We start from the raw sequence: 12,630 nt of genomic DNA on the forward strand, positions 1-12,630 counted from the left end.
CACTAAAGACTTATGTAGCTCGTTAATCACCATGGCAACAACATTGGACCTACTTTCTACTCTCCCCCTTTCGCTGTCTTTGTTTAACTCTCGCACACTCACACAAACACGCAGGAGATTATGGTTCAGTTCCCTTCCACTTTACACGCGTCTCATTTCTGGCCTGTGCTGGTGATTATTGGATGTGACAACACAGTCTTTGTTGCTGAGATTTTCTTATTGGAGGTTTTGCTGCTGGATTTGCAGTAATTGTGTGAGATTGCTGGAAACCATGGCAGGTGTATCACCCTCTTGGGGTTAAATCCCATTGTAAACAGAAGTTTTGTGTGTGTGTGTGTGTGTGTGTGTGTGTGTGTGTGTGTGTGTGTGTACTGCAGGAGCATCAGGATTACTGTGGGATATCATTAGTTATGTAGTTTGTGCAAAGTGCAGAACCAAATGCTCCGTACGCCTGCGCTGGAGCAGGTGAAAACAGCTCAAGATGTCTGGAAGCGAGAGCAGATGGGAACTCAAATGTTATTGGAGCGTATGCTTCATAATTCATTTATAGAGTGTGTGTGTGTGTGTGTTCCCACAGCTAGTTGTGTAGGTATGTACAGTTGTCACCCCGAAGGGAGTTATATAAATACAATTTTACACCAGCCAAAGCACAAAGCAGTAATGAATCAGAGATGTGCGCTACACTAGAGACACTAATTATTGAAAGCATTCCTCTGTTCTTTTTGTGAGATGCCCTCGCTCAGTACATTTACATGTTAGAGGAAGTTTATTTGTTGTGTTTGGCTAAAATCTGACTTTTAAAATACACGTGATCACAACAAAATTGTATATTTCAAAGTCAGACCTTCAATTTACTTCAGCCTGTACACACATGCTTCTAGTGTGTGTGTGTTTGTTGTACTGTCATTCACCTGCCCAGGGACTACATCTGAAAATTAGCCAAGATGGCTAAACTGGCGTATTTACAGAAACGTTATTAATATGCATCGGCCCCTTAAAATGGAAACTGTAAAAATGCATGGATTGTGGGCGAAACTTTGGCAAAATCGGCACATCGCTGGACGGACGAGGAGAAAATCCCACGCTGTCTCAGTTTAAGAAATGATCTGTTTCCCTTTAGCGGTCCGTGAATTTAGGTCAGCTGGTCAATGTGGACGCCAACTTCTTTTCGTATGTTACACAAAAGTCGAACCGGAGGGCGGTCCGATTGCAACCGGGTGCACAGCAGCGCGTATTCAAGGGGAAACGCACACTTTTGTCAATAAATCGATTCTTCTGGAGTGGTAACTGGAAATTGAGCTCGTCGGTAACCGTGCATGCATGTGAACCCACCGCCTGTCATGTATGAATGTTGTCGGGGAAGATTTTGGGTGGACGAGCTAAATTACAACACTTACCTGAAAAACAACAACGTAGGCCGATTTTGAAAAACACGACTTAAAATGGATTTCCAACATTATCGGTTTCATATTTTTTCTCATGCATTCGTGGTAAAGAAAAATGTATTTACAGTTTGAGTCAGAAGCACTAGCAAAGGCGCTATAAACCGGGTTAAAACCAGGTTAATGTAAGTTTTGTGAATCAGTAAAGGTTACGCAGGTGGAAAATGAGCGATAATTCTTTCTGTTTTGTGAAAAAAGGAAGTTTGGATTGAACTTGGTCCAATTTGACGTTTTGAATTTAGCAATGGAAAGTTGGTGTGTTTTTCTGCGCCATGGTCGGATTTACGGTGAAAGTTTATTCCAGTGCTCTATGTAATCACCTCAATCGGAGTAAACGAACCTAAAGGAATTTCAATCAGTTTCAGAGAGGCGCTTTGAAGGTGCAAAAGACAACGGTTTGAAAAAAAATAATTTGAATTAAAAAAAAACAAACAAAAGAAATCCGCAGAACTTTTTCAACAGTCGGAGAATTTACGTTTAAATCTACTTGGAAAAAAGATGTTACAATGGTGAAATAATTATTGAAACATTTCGTATCAAATCCACAATTTTCATACTATTTTAATTCCAGCAAAGATGTATCTAGGGATGTAACGATTACCGGTAAAAATGATAAACGGCGGTGAAATGTCTGACGGGTAGTACTACCGTTGCAAATTTTAATGACCGTCAAACCGCGTTTGATCGCTGCAATCCGAAAAAGCTCAGGGATACTGCTCGTTGTGTGAGAAGTGCAGCCGATCGGACACAGGCGTCCCGCGCGCATGTGCTGCAGTAAGCAACTCGTAAACGTGGCGGAGGGCAGTACTGCGGGCGGTGCTTCCGACGGGAGAACAGAGATTTTTCCACGGTCAAAACGAACGTCCAAAGTCTTGACGTACTTCGGTTTCTACAAAGACGCGGAAGGGAGACTGGTCGAAGACAGCAATCCAGTTTGCCGAAAAAGCCACAAAAAAATCTCCGCGAAGGGTGGAAACACGTCCAGTATGATGTCGCGTCTACGTGACCACCACCCGCAACTGTGCAACGAAGTTCATTCTGCATGTTATTTGGATTTTTTTTTCTAAAATAAAACATTGTTCAATGATTTAAGTGCGCCTATGAGTACTTTTTAAACATTTTGACATTTCAACAATACCGTGATAATATTGATAATTTTGGTCACAATTATCGTGATGTGAAATTTTCATATCGTTACACAATGAACATGTTGATATCACTTATTGTCTGTGTGTCTTCACCACCTTCAGGAGCAAAGAAGTTGCAAGCTGTTGGATCAACCACAGAAATGTCTAAGAAACACAAGGGTCCATAACTTTGAGTCTAAAATACTTTTGGACCGACAATGGAGCAAGACAAGGGTCAATGTTGGTACAGCATCTCTGTGGCGGTTGAAGCTGAATGACCAGTTCATGCTTGCTAAGAATAGCAATCGGTTGTCATGAACTTTAGCTTCTGACAGGTTCATGTTGTTGTTGTGTACCATCCATCCATTTTCTACCACTTATCCTGTTAAGGGAAATGGTGGGGGGTGGAGCCTATCCCAGCAGCCTTCAGGCGAGAGGCGGGGTTCACCCTGGACAGGTCACCAGTCCATCACAGGGCCAACACATAGAGACAGACAACCATTCACACTCAAGCTTGGTTTATGCTTCTTCTCAATGATGGCGTAGACCCTACTTCAGCGTCGAGGGAAGGCATTGCTCTGCAATTCACCGCCAAGCCGCTAGGGGGTGTGTGGCTGTGTCTTTGTATGGTTTGGGGGCTCTTGTAGGATTCCAAACCAAAACTATTTACAACAGAATGTCCAGTGCTTTTCTTTGAACGACTGTTTGCTTTCATGAATCAAACTGTAAACTTTGAACATGACAAACTTGACTTCTTGTGGCCATTTTCTTCCAGAGAGGCACATATTTGTCGCGGAGGTTCTTCCACCTCCTCATGCATTCGGCGACCTCCTCTGAACGGACCAATCACAGTCCTTGACGTTCACATCACGACGCGTTGACGCGTGCAAATCAGGCTGGCGTAGGGTCCACGTAGGGGTCTTGCGTCGACGCCGTACCTACGCCGTCGCCACGACGCAGAAGCATAAACTAGGCTTCACAGTCACACCTACGGTCAGTTTAGAGTATCAATCAGCCTCCTCCCCTCTTGATGTCTTTGGACTGTGGGAGGAAGCTGGAGTACCAGAGAGAACCCACACAGGAACAGGGAGAACATGGAGACCCCACACAGAAAGATCCATGCTGGAGCCGGGGCTTGAACCCGGAACCTTTTTGCTGTGAGGCGACAGTGCGAACCACTGCACCACCGTGCTGCTTGCTCATGTGTACCAACATCTCAAAATGTAGCGCAATGAAAAATCACATGACTTGTCCATCTTACTTCCACTTTTCCAACTATGCCCATATATGGTTAGCTGTGCCAACCTGACAACCAGTACACTAGATGAGTGTGGCAAGAGTGAGTGTGACATCTACTGATTGTCTGGTGTAAATTCTGTCCGTCGCACCTTTAAACATTTTCGTCAACCAATCGAAAGATACCTTGTGTTACTTAGGTGATGAAACAGGTCGCTTACCAGGCTGTTTTCTTGCTGTGCGTGGTCCGTCTCGATGCAAAACCGTGGCGAATTTTTTCCGCGTGCAAAAAAAAACCCAAAAACAAAACGATGGCTGGGAAGAAAACCGGTCATTGCAGAGAGTTTATTTGAACTCAAACACCTGAGTGGAAAGAAAAAAAACTGGAATAAGAGCATTAAAAAAAAGAAGCAACCACTGTGCTAAATAGATGAGAGCTCATCATCTTCATCTTCACGGTTGATCGATCACAAGATTTATTCATCATTTTGCTTGTCACACATCTGTTCCGATTCAGTGTGTGTGGGCGTATGTAAACAGTAGACTGGATTAGATCTCATCGCATGTAAACCCGATGACCTGAAATACTCAGAAATGATTTCGATCAGGATGAAAAAATAAAAGTGCGCATGTAAACCCAGCTAAAGGTGCGTGTCACTCTCCACTGTTAACCATTTCAGAGTGGTGGCGTTTGTCGTTCATAGTCTTGAAGGAAAATTTTTAGGGCCTGAGCCCGGAGGTCCTCCGGGGCGAAGACCCTATTATTTTTGCTCGTTATATTTATATTTCTATGCAGATATTATCTATCTTTTTCCCCGTTCAATTGTCTGAAAGCTTCAACCCGGGTCACCTGACGGTGCCTTGTGTTTCCTAGGTCGGTCTTTTGTTTGGCGATGTCCCCCCCCCCCCCCCCCCCCCAAAAAAAACCCAGGTAAGATCAGATCACCCAGCCTCCTAAAAGGACAGAGCAAATCATTCTATTGATAATATTCTGTAAATTCAATGAAAAATAATGAGAAAAATTGGTAAAGGTATTGCTAAAAAAAAAAAAAAAAAACGGGTACAAAGCGGTAGAGGGGATAAACACTTTTAAGGCACAACAAAAGTGATCCATTAAAAACCAGGCTATTAGAATCTCAGGGACATGCAACTGATGAGGTCAACCCACCCGTGTGGGTGAGTGCGCGCGTGCGTGCGTGCTTGCAGCAAGAGATGCAGCCAGGTCATTGCAATGTCGAACCCCCGGTTGTGAACAGTGTCAGACAGCAGCATGACTCACTCGCTCAGCCAACTCTCAACCTCTGAGAACATTTGCTACTCGGTCTGTTTGTGTGTGTGCTCACACAGGTAATTGACTTTGTGTTCCCGCGCGCGCGCGCGCGCGCGTGTGTGTGTGTGTGTGTGTGTTGTTGATACAAACAGTCGAACAACTGTCAGCTAAAACATTGTGTCAGTCCATCAGTGTCGTCTCAATAAAGCTGCATTTAAATCGAGTGTTTTCTTTCTGCATGTGTCCGTGTTGCGTGAGCTGCATCTCTGTCGGCAAACACACTGCATGTGAAAGGTGTGTGCGTGCGCGCGCATGCTAGCTTGTGCCTGCGCCTGAATTTAAATTACGCTGAGTGCTTCTGTGTGACCTTTGGAATTCCGTTTCACAGTGCTGCCTAAGTGTAGATCACCAACGCACCGATCAGTGTGTGAGTGCAATGTGCAGGCACTGAGAGGAAACTGAGAAATTGGAATGGAAGAGGGCATGAATGTTCATATTTTAATTTGTTGTAATTTAATTAGAAGAAGAAGAAGACTTTTTTTTTTAAAAAAGGGATAAAGCGAGGTAAAAACGTACATCGAACAGGTTAGAACATAGCCTGCAGGTCAAAGGTCATTTCAACTCTGAGAGTTTCAATGAAATAAGCCTTCAGCTGCTTTGATAATAGCATGACCAGACAGTTGAGATGTTTCCCTGCAAATGAACGGTGGGTTGGATTCAAATGCAATCCTTAAACCATGATTAGGTCTGAATAATTAAAGCGTGTGGTATTCACCGCCTGTTCATTTATTCGTTCTTTCTTTTTTTTTAACAATGATTTCTTTTGTCTGTTAGCATAGCTTTGCGCCATTGCTCTCGTCATCAGTTTTGCTCGCCCGTACGTCCCAGAGATGCGCGCAGACGGTGAGTGAAAGAGGTCAAAACAGCGGCGCCGTCGAAAAGATAGAAGTATGGAGGGATGAATAGCGCAAGGCGCAACAACTGGGGGCAATGAAAGAGGAGAGAAAAAATTGACATGGGGGAATAAATGAAGGCAATTGGAAGACACTAAGAGAAAAGAGCGTTAGAGATCATCTTAGATGAGAGGAAAGCGGAGGACTGGGCGGCTGCAGCAGCGAAAGAAGGGACGGATGATTGCTGTGGAGACAGATTGTGGGACAAGATTAAACCTCATAAGAACATCATAATGACTTTGTAAGGTGAAACGAATAGATGGCAAGCATTATATGGGAGATAAAGAATGGCGACAGGTCAGGTCTTTAATGAAGACTAACACTGATTCTAAGCGGCGGTCATATTTCTCAGAAGAAGTGCGTTCGACTGAAGCAGGAGAAAGGAACAGAGGATAAACAGAAGAGGTGTGAGAGCGGTACGCGATTGCGTTGGTCCGGTATGTCAGATAAAACGTCAGCGTCGGGGCTGGGAGAGAAATTCTGTGGAGTAAAAAAAAAAACAAAAACAAAAAATAGAAGATTACCAAGGGATGTAACATCAGCAAGACTTGCTTTACGCTGGGATCGCACGGAGAGGTGATGGAAGTGAATGAGAGAAGGGAAAAAATGACAAAAGAAAGAGAGAAAAACTTATGAATAGAGGGTAGTTCTTTACAGACAAGAGACAAGACTAGAGACTCGAAGATGATGTGAGCACACAGACAGGTAGGCACACGCGGCGCACATCTTTGGCTTTAGGGACCGGGATGTTGTGGACAGTTGGTGTCTAGATTCACTGTCGTCTAGATGCAGACATCTGAAGCTGCACGGCCCCCAGACCTAAGTGGAAGTGAGCGTTGAGCGCTCATCGTGGAACAGCTGCTGACCAGAGGATGATCAGAATCGGATTTGCCGCTTGTGTACTCGCGTTTCTTTAAATTGTTTTCAATTACAATAGAAAAGGGAGCACCGAATCTAAGCATGCCAAATGTCAGTAACATTATATTTGTAGGCGTGTGAGCATGCTGGTGTTATGATTTGTCCCACAGCTGGGCCTAAGTCTTGTTGGATAAACAAAAGAAGAACTTGTTTGTCAAGGTAGCAAGGGTATGAGATTTTCACGGTACAAATACTATCTCAGAAAATATCACAGCTTCGCAGGCTACGGTTCAGTTACCATGACTCTTGAGACATGAACACAGACGGTTTTCTTTGGTTGAACACAAGCTTTATAATATAAGCTTTGAAAATTTTCTCCAAAGAACTCGTGTGGGCTTTACGGTGGTGCAGTGGTCAGCACTGTCGCCTCACAGCAAGAAGGTTCCAGGTTCAAGTCCCGGCTCCAGCATGGATCTTTCTGTGTGGAGTCTGCATGTTCTCCCTGTTCCTGTGTGGGTTCTCTCTGGTACTCCAGCTTCCTCCCACAGTCCAAAGACATCAAGAGGGGACGAGGCTGATTGATACTCTAAATTGACCGTAGGTGTGAATGGTTGTCTGTCTCTAGGTGTTGGTCCTGTGATGGACTGGCGACCTGTCCAGGGTGAACCCCGCCTCTCGCCTGAAAGCTGCTGGGATAGGCTCAGACCTCTGCCCTTAGTCTGACTCACATGTATGACCTCTGGAAAATGTCACAAAAACAGTCCCATAATTGCATCCAAAAATGCAGGATAGTGATGAGGCTCTTTGACCTGCACAGATTATAATGCAGCAACACTATTATTCAAATTAGCACTCCAAAACAAAAAAAGATTCAGTTTTGATCTTGACCAACGTGCTTGACCTCAGCTGTGTTGCTCATCTGCAGCACAGAAAATAAAGAGAATATATAAACCCAGCAACTTTAATTGTGGAAGTTGCTATTTTTACGTTTAGAAACTATGTAGTGTTTAATAGATATGATACTATATGTAGTGTGTGTGTGTGTGTGTTTTGCAGGTCGCAGCTTAAATATTGTCGTCCGGGCGCTAGCTGAAAAAAAGAGAGAGAGAGAGACTGGGGAATCTCATGGGCTCCTCCAGTTGAATGGCATTTCAAAGCCCAAACTGCTCCTCCCTCCCTCTATCCGACACCCAGGGGTGTGTTTAACATCTTTCACCCTCCCCGAACAAGTTCATGTGAAAGCTCTCTACTCTAACCTGACTTTAATAAACAAATCATATTGTGAGTTTTGTTCTTTACATCGCACTTAAAAGGTCTCTTGCTGAACAATGCGAAGTCTTTTGCTGCTTCAATCATCACTTTTACTGAATCACTACAGAAAACAGAAGATCATAACAAGAAAACACACATTCTGGACCCACCTGCAATTTTTTCTGATCATACATCAAGCCATATCGAAGGTTTCGCCTCATTTTTTCCCCCCCGTTTGCATCACATCGGTTGTTAAGAACGCGCAAGAAAACAGCTATTTGTAGTTACGCTCAACATGATCTTGTTATTTAGCTCCAGTCCAGTACCAACGGAACAATCTTAGAGTGTTGCCTGTTCAAGGTCAGGTTCAGTTTGTGGCTAAAATTGGCGAACCCCACCGCCAACCCCGTAACCCGACGGGCAGAGTGAACCGGGATCGCCGAACTGCCAAAATCCAAGCTGAGCATAGTTTCTAAATTTTAGTCTGAACCGACTCGGGTTAGGCTGTCCATTTGAATGGAAGTCAATGCGCTGTCCTAACAAGGACAGCTGTGCGTGTGTGTGTGCATGTGTGTGTGTAAGAGAGTTTCAGTGCAGCTATGCCAGATGGTGATGTCAAGTGCCACTGAATTCAACCGGTCTGACGTGACCTGGATGCAGTGAGCGAATGTGTTTGTGTGTCTTTGTGTTTGTATGCTGGCCGACCCAACAGAAGGTGAGGGTCTCTTTATAACTTTGTCTTTCCTTATCTGTCTTTTTTCTCTTCAGCAGAGGGGTGGTTTCATCCATGGCTGCACACACTCGTTGAATGTGGTCAGCATAATGAATGAACCGCGCACACACACACACACACACGGCACATTCAGACACATGCGGGGAGCAGCAGTAATTAAAAGTTAACTATGTGAAGCCATTATCATCACAGGAACAATGTGGGCCCAGACGCTCCCACCTACATAATGGACTATTAATTTGAACAGCGCTAAGTGTTCAGCAGTAAAGTGTCGAGTCAATTCAAGAATAGAAAAACATACCTTCGCATTTCGGACAGGATGTAGTGACACGCTAAACTTGAGACATTAACGGACGTTTTTATGGGGCCGTCATTGTAATTTGGGGATGAAATAAATCGGTGCATCAACACTTAATGCCTTTGAGTTTTTCCACTTTTTTTTTAAGGTACCACCAAAAGTTTGGTGGTGACCCAATGTCACAGAAAACTTTCTCTGAGGACCCTTTCTCACCGCACCAAAAATGCGGGTCAACGCAGGTTTTTCCGCACGGCATTTCGACCCGCGTTGACTGACTTGGCAAGCGACCCGGGAGTTTAGCGGCTTGGCTCGGCTCGCCTGCAGTGTTAAAAGCGCAAAAAAAAAAAAGGGTCGTCTCAGGTTTCACGCGACCTTCCTGTCGCATTCCGATTTTGTCACTGTGTCGCTTGTCAGGCTGTCATCGTGGAAGCTCTGGAAAAAAATAAATAAATGAAAAAAACTTCGGCTGGGCTGAGAGCTGCTCACTCATCTCTCAATTAAGTTTTGGCCTCTGCCGTAAGATCAGTCCTCCTGTTGATGTCCCGCGAACGACAACGCGAATGTTCGACTCGACAACGTCCATGTTGTCGATTGTTCACCTCTCAGTGTTCCGGCGCACGTTTATGTGTAATGACGATGTTGTCAGGGCGATGACGTATGTGAGAGAAAAACACAAGCACGTGGCCCTCACAGCGGGAATTTAGACCCGGGTTTTTTGGAAGCATGAATGCGCCCGAATGCCGAGCAAACGCAGGTCCAAAAACCCACGTTGACACGTGTTTTTCAGTGTGAAAGGAGTATGAATGGCTGAGTCAATTCTAGCCGTGTCAGAGGAAGTAAGCTAAATGTGAGAATGACGTCGTTGGTCGTTTCATTTCATGGTTGATCGTTTGCCCGATGACTCAAGTGACATTTTCAGCAGATTCAGTGCACGACTGAAAATGGCGCCGTACGTGTCCGTTTTGTTCAGATTCATTAAATTTGGTCATTTTTTGTGCCTTAAGGTATTCTTAAGATATTGCGGGAAGACTCCATCACGTTGCCCCGTCAATGCGAGAATGCATTTCAAAATAAAACATCTCCGAGCTCACCTGCACGCCAGGGACAAACGTATTTGAGGCCAGATGAATTGGGTGAAATTAACCCCCGCTTCTCCAGTCCAGGCTAATGGATCCAGTGGGAAGGCCACAGCCAGGCTGCCCTGCGTGGCTGCTGCTGAAATCGATCTGTGTTTGCCTGCGCACTAGGCCACTTCACAAATTCTACTGGAACAAAAATGAACTGGATCTCTTTCTCCATCTCTTACTGAAAGTCAGCGCATTTCCATTCGCAGAGCTTTTTAGCACAGAGGCATGTAGATTTATGGTATCGCACGCTGCATTTTATTGCCAGTGGATTCCGTGCAGGATGCAACATCTTACTAGAGGCTTATATATGAGTCAAGATTGCGCGTGTGTTTGATTTTGACTCCTTCTCAAGGATGAAATAGTAATCCACACCATCCATGAGTCAGGCGATATATCTCCTTAAGCGCCCGACGACTCATCTTCAAACTTTTTTATTGCCCCGACTCCCTCGTTTTCCCCGCTTGCTGCTCTGTGTGATGCGTCCTCCTCCTTCCTGTGGTCAGCCACATAATCGGGATGTGTTTTCTAATATCATCTACTCAGCTCGTCCTCTATTAATTGCAGCTCTTGTTAATTATCAGATTTTACTTCTGATAAACTAAACACCGATTATCTCGTTACAGTGTTTCAGACACGTCTTCAAACGCGAGGTCAAGGCAATTAAATTTTTCTCCGACCGGAGTGCCTGGTGATTGCACAGCTGATTTAAACTAGATGACAGTGACAGCGTGGCTGTAGCCCCAGAGGTTTTGGACCAGAAGGCTGGAAAATAGACCGTTCTGCCAGGTTGGCTTTCAGACAAAAGAGTATCAAGGGTAACTTGTGGGTTACTAAGCATCATAAGGCACATGAGCCGAAAATGTCTCATCTTTGTGCGTGTATGTGGTGTCAGAACAGCAAGCGTCCTGCTCTTTCCTCGCTGATTCAACAGTCAGCTGGTTCGACCCTCAGCTCAGCACACGGCTTTCCCTTTGACTCGGCTCCGTCTTCCCTGAACTCCCCTGGAAAACCCACCTGATACCACATCTCTCGTGTTTTACCTTTTAAAACCAATCGGAGAGGAGGAGCAGCTCCTTTGTCTCAAAGTCCATTGGGTTTTTGTTTTTGTTTTTTAGTAGGTTTTCAGTTAAATGTCTGAGCCGGCAAAAATAGAGGTACCAGTGTGTACCTAAAATTGTATGAAAAAGAAAATTGCACACGCTTTACTTCGTACTTTTGTATTGTATGTTTGTCAAGAGTTGCGCTTCCGTCCTCTTGTGGACCAATTCTGTACTTAAGAGGTGACAAATGGACTTTTAAGGGAACGTCCTTCAAAACTCTTATCTGTCAGTAGAGAACTGCTCTTTTGTACGTAAGTAAATACAGCACTTCTGAATTTCAAAGCTCTATATGGGGGCAGCATGGCTCGGAGGAAGGGTGGCTGTCTAGCAACCGGAGGTTGCCGGTTTGATCCTCATGTCTACTGGTGGTTTTGTCAAAGTGTCCTTGAACAAAATACTGAAACCCCAAAAGGTTAAAAGGCCCTTTGTCAAAGAGTCCATTTATTTATGTGTCTCAAAAAAGGAATTTTGTAATAAGTGGCTAAGTGAGACTACGGACGTTAAGCGTCACGCTGTAAACAGAAGCGCAAAGCTCGGCTGTAGTGACGAAGTCATCCGTGTGTGGTGTAGTTCGTTCGTTAAATTTGTCCTTCCGGTGAGTGCGTTTAGGTTTCTCAAATCACAAAAGTGGAGTTTTTTTGTGCAGGTTATCTTGCAAAACAGCGAGGTATGAGTCTGACAATCTTCTGATCGCAACTGTTTTTGTTTTTTTTTTGCAACAGACCAAAATCCAGCTTAAAAATCTCCTCGAGCTTTAGCCATGACGACGCTATCTTTGGGGGGTCAGCCAACAAAAATTCCTGTGGCTCTCTGTTTTTTGTCACAGCATCTGAAGTGACCCCCGCAAATTAGTCGAATTCCTCCCTCGACCCATAGATCCCTACAAGTGCATCAGTAGCTGTTGATTCCCTACCTGTCGTAACTGCTGCCCGCCATTTTGGATGGACGTTTACAATACTTGACTGTGTGTGTGTGTGTTTACGTTTACTGCTAGCATGCTAATAGACGAGTAGGTATGTTAGGGATGCACAATCTTTATCAGACCGATAAAATATCGGCCGATTTGGGGGGAAATTACGTCATTTTTTAATCGATCCGATGGGCACATTTTTCCGATATAAAGATCCAATACATTAATGAAATTATGAGTAACGTTTGCAGGCAGAGTAGCCGCCTGTCCGGGTCAGGCTGGTCACGTCGTCTATCGCGCCTTACTCGAAGGACCCAAGCCTGTC

The 12,630-nt window shown here is 44.6% G+C and overlaps 1 protein-coding gene across 3 annotated transcripts in view; it reads left to right on the forward strand.

Moving 5' to 3' along the window:
* The window catches only part of slc8a4b (solute carrier family 8 member 4b), a 125,881-nt gene that overhangs the window by 22,011 nt on the left and 91,240 nt on the right, over positions 1-12,630 (forward strand). The gene's annotated exons all lie outside the window — the stretch shown is intronic.

Source organism: Aulostomus chinensis, chromosome 24 (genome assembly GCF_037954235.1).
Source record: "Aulostomus chinensis isolate RoL2024-O1b breed Wild chromosome 24, RoL_Achi_v1.0, whole genome shotgun sequence".
NCBI lineage: Eukaryota > Metazoa > Chordata > Actinopteri > Syngnathiformes > Aulostomidae > Aulostomus > Aulostomus chinensis.